Raw genomic sequence first — 7,458 nt, forward strand, 5'->3', positions numbered from 1 at the left:
GATAGGCTACATCAATATTCTAACATGCAGTACAGATGTGATGTGAGTAGATGTGATAGGCTACATCAATATTCTAACATGTAGCTGTCACAGATGTGATAGGCTACATCAATATTCTAACATGCAGTACAGATGTAATAGGCTACATCAATATTCTAACATGTAGCTGTAAGATGTGAGGCTACATCAATATTCTAACATGCAGTACAGATGTAATAGGCTACATCAATATTCTAACATGCAGTACAGATGTAATAAGCTACATCAATATTCTAACATGCAGTACAGATGTAATAGCTACAGATGTAATAAGCAATCAATATTCTAACATGCAGTACAGATGTGCTACATCAATATTCTAACATGCAGTACAGATGTACATCAATATTCTAACATCAATATTCTAACATGTAAATATTCTAACATGCAGTACAGATGTGATAGGCTACATCAATATTCAACATGCAGAGATGTGATAGGCTACATCAATATTCTAACATGTAGCTGTCACAGATGTGATAGGCTACATCAATATTCTAACATGCAGTACAGATGTGAATATTCTAACATGGCTACATCAATATTCTAACATGCAGTACAGATGTAATAGGCTACATCAATATTCTAACATGTAGCTGTCAGTGCAGATGTAATAGGCTACATCAATATTCTAACATGCAGTACAGATGTAATAGGCTAGATCAATATTCTAACATGTAGCTGTCAGTGCAGATGTAATAGGCTACATCAATATTCTAACATGCAGTACAGATGTACAGATAGGCTACATCAATATTCTAACATGTAGTACAGATGTAATAGGCTACATCAATATTCTAACATGCAGTACAGATGTAATAGGCTACATCAATATTCTAACATGCAGTACAGATGTAATAGGCTACATCAATATTCTAACATGCAGTACAGATGTAATAGGCTACATCAATATTCTAACATGTAGCTGTCAGAGATGTAATAGGCTACATCAATATTCTAACATGCAGTACAGATGTAATAGGCTACATCAATATTCTAACATGCAGTACAGATCAATAATTTCTAACATGCTACATCAATATTCTAACATGTAGCAGTAGATGTAATAGGCTACATCAATATTCTAACATGATGTGAGTGCAGATGTGATAGGCTACATCAATATTCTAACATGCAGTACAGATGTGATAGGCTACATCAATATTCTAACATGCAGTACAGATGTGATAGGCTACATCAATATTCTAACATGCAGTACAGATGTGATAGGCTACATCAATATTCTAACATGCAGTACAGATGTGATAGGCTACATCAATATTCTAACATGCAGTACAGATGTGATAGGCAGCATGATGTGATAGGCTACATCAATATTCTAATCAATATTCTAACATGCAGTACAGATGTGATAGGCTACATCAATATTCTAACATGCAGTACAGATGTGATAGGCTACATCAATATTCTAACATGCAGTACAGATGTGATAGGCTACATCAATATTCTAACATGCAGTACAGATGTGATAGGCTACATCAATATTCTAACATGCAGTACAGATGTGATAGGCTACATCAATATTCTAACATGCAGTACAGATGTGATAGGCTACATCAATATTCTAACATGCAGTACAGATGTGATAGGCTACATCAATATTCTAACATGCAGTACAGATGTGATAGGCTACATCAATATTCTAACATGCAGTAGATGTGATAGGCTACATCAATATTCTAACATGCAGTACAGATGTGATAGGCTACATCAATATTCTAACATGCAGTACAGATGTGATAGGCTACATCAATATTCTAACATGCAGTACAGATGCTAGGCATCAATATTCTAACATGCAGTACAGATGTGATAGGCAGATGTGTGATAGGCTACATCAATATTCTAACATGCAGTACAGATGTGATAGGCTACATCAATATTCTAACATGCAGTACAGATGTGATAGGCTACATCAATATTCTAACATGCAGTACAGATGTGATAGGCTATCAATATTCTAACATGCAGTACAGATGTCTAACATGCAACAGATGTGATAGGCTACATCAATATTCTAACATGCAGTACAGATGTAATAGGCTACATCAATATTCTAACATGCAGTACAGATGTAATAGGCTACATCAATATTCTAACATGCAGTACAGATGTAATAAGCTACATCAATATTCTAACATGCAGTACAGATGTAATAAGCTACATCAATATTCTAACATGCAGTACAGATGTAATAAGCTACATCAATATTCTAACATGCAGTACAGATGTGATAGGCTACATCAATATTCTAACATGTAGCTGTCAGTGCAGATGTGATAGGCTACATCAATATTCTAACATGTCAGATATTCTAATATTCTAACATGTAGCTGTCAGTGCAGATGTGATAGGCTACAATATTCAACATGTAGCTGTCAGTGCAGATGTAACATCAATATTCTAACATGCAGTACAGATGTAATAGGCTGCATCAATATTCTAACATGTAGCTGTCAGTGCAGATGTAATAGGCTACATCAATATTCTAACATGCAGTACAGATGTAATAGGCTACATCAATATTCTAACATGTAGCTGTCAGTGCAGATGCAATAGGCTACATCAATATTCTAACATGCAGTACAGATGTAATAGGCTACATCAATATTCTAACATGTAGCTGTCAGTGCAGATGTAATAGGCTACATCAATATTCTAACATGCAGTACAGATGTAATAGGCTACATCAATATTCTAACATGCAGTACAGATGTAATAGGCTACATCAATATTCTAACATGTAGCTGTCAGTGCAGATGCAATAGGCATCAATATTATAACTAATAGGCTACATCAATATTCTAACATGTAGCTGTCAGTGCAGATGTAATAGGCTACATCAATATTCTAACATGCAGTACAGATGTAATAGGCTACATCAATATTCTAACATGCAGTACAGATGTAATAGGCTACATCAATATTCTAACATGTAGCTGTCAGTGCAGATGTAATAGGCTACATCAATATTCTAACATGTAGCTGTCAGTGCAGATGTGATAGGCTACATCAATATTCTAACATGCAGTACAGATGTGATAGGCTACATCAATATTCTAACATGCAGTACAGATGTGATAGGCTACATCAATATTCTAACATGCAGTACAGATGTAATAAGCTACATCAATATTCTAACATGCAGTACAGATGTGATAGGCTACATCAATATTCTAACATGCAGTACAGATGTGATAGGCTACATCAATATTCTAACATGTAGCTGTCAGTACAGATGTGATAGGCTACATCAATATTCTAACATGCAGTACAGATGTGATAGGCTACATCAATATTCTAACATGCAGTACAGATGTGATAGGCTACATCAATATTCTAACATGCAGTACAGATGTGATAGGCTACATCAATATTCTAACATGCAGTACAGATGTGATCGGCTACATCAATATTCTAACATGCAGTACAGATGTAATAGGCTACATCAATATTCTAACATGCAGTACAGATGTGATAGGCTACATCAATATTCTAACATGCAGTACAGATGTGATAGGCTACATCAATATTCTAACATGTAGCTGTCAGTGCAGATGTAATAGGCTACATCAATATTCTAACATGCAGTACAGATGTAATAAGCTACATCAATATTCTAACATGCAGTACAGATGTAATAAGCTACATCAATATTCTAACATGCAGTACAGATGTAATAAGCTACATCAATATTCTAACATGCAGCTGTACTATCAATATTCTAACATGCAGTACAGATGTGATAGGCTACATCAATATTCTAACATGTAGCTGTCAGTGCAGATGTGATAGGCTACATCAATATTCTAACATGTAGCTGTCAGTGCAGATGTAATAGGCTGTCAGTGCAGATGTATGTAGGCTACATCAATATTCTAACATGCAGCTACAGATGTAATAGGCTACATCAATATTCTAACATGTAATAGGCTGTCAATATTCTAACATGTAGCTGTCAGTGCAGATGTAATAGGCTACATCAATATTCTAACATGCAGTACAGATGTGATAGGCTACATCAATATTCTAACATGTAGCTGTCAGTGCAGATGTGATAGGCAGATGATGTAATAGGCTACATCAATATTCTAACATGCAGCTACAGATGTAATAGGCTACATCAATATTCTAACATGCAGTACAGATGTAATAAGCTACATCAATATTCTAACATGCAGTACAGATGTGATAGGCTACATCAATATTCTAACATGCAGTACAGATGTGATAGGCTACATCAATATTCTAACATGCAGTACAGATGTGATAGGCTACATCAATATTCTAACATGCAGTGTCACAGATGTGATAGGCTACATCAATATTCTAACATGGTACAGCAGTACAGATGTGATAGGCTACATCAATATTCTAACATGCAGTACAGATGTGATAGGCTACATCAATATTCTAACATGCAGTACAGATGTGATAGGCTACATCAATATTCTAACATGCAGTACAGATGTGATAGGCTACATCAATATTCTAACATGCAGTACAGATGTGATAGGCTACATCAATATTCTAACATGCAGTACAGATGTGATAGGCTACATCAATATTCTAACATGTACAGATGTGATAGGCAGTCTAACAGATGTGATAGGCTACATCAATATTCTAACATGCAGTGCAGTACAGATGTGATAGGCTACATCAATATTCTAACATGCAGTACAGATGTGATAGGCTACATCAATATTCTAACATGCAGTACAGATGTGATAGGCTACATCAATATTCTAACATGCAGTACAGATGTGATAGGCTACATCAATATTCTAACATGCAGTACAGATGTGATAGGCTACATCAATATTCTAACATGCAGTACAGATGTGATAGGCTACATCAATATTCTAACATGCAGTACAGATGTGATAGGCTACATCAATATTCTAACATGCAGTACAGATGTGATAGGCTACATCAATATTCTAACATGCAGTACAGATGTGATAGGCTACATCAATATTCTAACATGCAGTACAGATGTGATAGGCTACATCAATATTCTAACATGCAGTACAGATGTGATAGGCTACATCAATATTCTAACATGCAGTACAGATGTGATAGGCTACATCAATATTCTAACATGCAGTACAGATGTGATAGGCTACATCAATATTCTAACATGCAGTACAGATGTGATAGGCTACATCAATATTCTAACATGCAGTACAGATGTGATAGGCTACATCAATATTCTAACATGCAGTACAGATGTGATAGGCTACATCAATATTCTAACATGCAGTACAGATGTGATAGGCTACATCAATATTCTAACATGCAGTACAGATGTGATAGGCTACATCAATATTCTAACATGCAGTACAGATGTGATAGGCTACATCAATATTCTAACATGCAGTACAGATGTGATAGGCTACATCAATATTCTAACATGCAGTACAGATGTGATAGGCTACATCAATATTCTAACATGCAGTACAGATGTGATAGATGCAGTACAGATGTGATAGGCTACATCAATATTCTAACATGCAGTACAGATGTGATAGGCTACATCAATATTCTAACATGTGATGTGATAGGCTACATCAATATTCTAACATGCAGTACAGATGTGATAGGCTACATCAATATTCTAACATGCAGTACAGATGTGATAGGCTACATCAATATTCTAACATGCAGTACAGATGTGATAGGCTAATCAATATTCTAACATGCAGTACAGATGTAATAGCTACATCAATATTCTAACATGCAGTACAGATGTGATAGGCTACATCAATATTCTAACATGCAGTACAGATGTGATAGGCTACATCAATATTCTAACATGTAGCTGTGCAGTACAGATGTGATACATCAATATTCTAACATGCAGATGTGTGATAGGCTACATCAATATTCTAACATGCAGTACAGATGTGATAGGCTACATCAATATTCTAACATGCAGTACAGATGTCATAAGTGCAGATGTAATAGGCTACATCAATATTGTAACATGCAGTACAGATGTGATAGGCTACATCAATATTCTAACATGCAGTACAGATGTAATAGGCTACATCAATATTCTAACATGTAGCTGTCAGTGCAGATGTAATAGGCTACATCAATATTCTAACATGCAGTACAGATGTAATAGGCTACATCAATATTCTAACATGCATGTAATAGGCTACATCAATATTCTAACATGCAGTACAGATGTAATAGGCTACATCAATATTCTAACATGCAGTACAGATGTAATAAGCTACATCAATATTCTAACATGCAGTACAGATGTGATAGGCTACATCAATATTCTAACATGTAGCTGTCAGTGCAGATGTGATAGGCTACATCAATATTCTAACATGTAGCTGTCAGTGCAGATGTGATAGGCTACATCAATATTCTAACATGCAGTACAGATGTAATAGGCTACATCAATATTCTAACATGTAGCTGTCAGTGCAGATGTAATAGGCTACATCAATATTCTAACATGTGTACAGATGTAATAGGCTACATCAATATTCTAACATGATAGCTGTCAGTGCAGATGTAATAGGCTACATCAATATTCTAACATGCAGTACAGATGTAATAGGCTACATCAATATTCTAACATGTAGCTGTCAGTGCAGATGTAATAGGCTACATCAATATTCTAACATGCAGTACAGATGTAATAGATCAATATTCTAACATGTAGCTGTCAGATGCTACATCAATATTCTAACATGTAGCTGTCAGTGCAGATGTAATAGGCTACATCAATATTCTAACATGCAGTACAGATGTAATAGGCTACATCAATATTCTAACATGCAGTACAGATGTAATAGGCTACATCAATATTCTAACATGTAGCTGTCAGTGCAGATGTAATAGGCTACATCAATATTCTAACATGCAGTACAGATGTAATAGGCTACATCAATATTCTAACATGTAGCTGTCAGTGCAGATGCAGGCTACATGCAGTACAGATGTAATAGGCTACATCAATATTCTAACATGTAGATGTAATAGGCTGTGCAGATGTAATAGGCTACATCAATATTCTAACATGTAGCTGTCAGTGCAGATGTGATAGGCTACATCAATATTCTAACATGTAGCTGTCAGTGCAGATGTGATAGGCTACATCAATATTCTAACATGTAGCTGTCAGTGCAGATGTGATAGGCTACATCAATATTCTAACATGTAGCTGTCAGTGCAGATGTGATAGGCTACATCAATATTCTAACATGTAGCTGTCAGTGCAGATGTGATAGGCTACATCAATATTCTAACATGTAGCTGTCAGTGCAGATGTGATAGGCACATCAATATTCTAACATGTAGCTGTCAGTGCAGATGTGATAGGCTACATCAATATTCTAACATGTAGCTGTCAGTGCAGATGTGATAGGCTAC

The sequence above is a fragment of the Oncorhynchus gorbuscha genome, linkage group LG21, assembly GCF_021184085.1.
Source record: "Oncorhynchus gorbuscha isolate QuinsamMale2020 ecotype Even-year linkage group LG21, OgorEven_v1.0, whole genome shotgun sequence".
Lineage (NCBI taxonomy): Eukaryota > Metazoa > Chordata > Actinopteri > Salmoniformes > Salmonidae > Oncorhynchus > Oncorhynchus gorbuscha.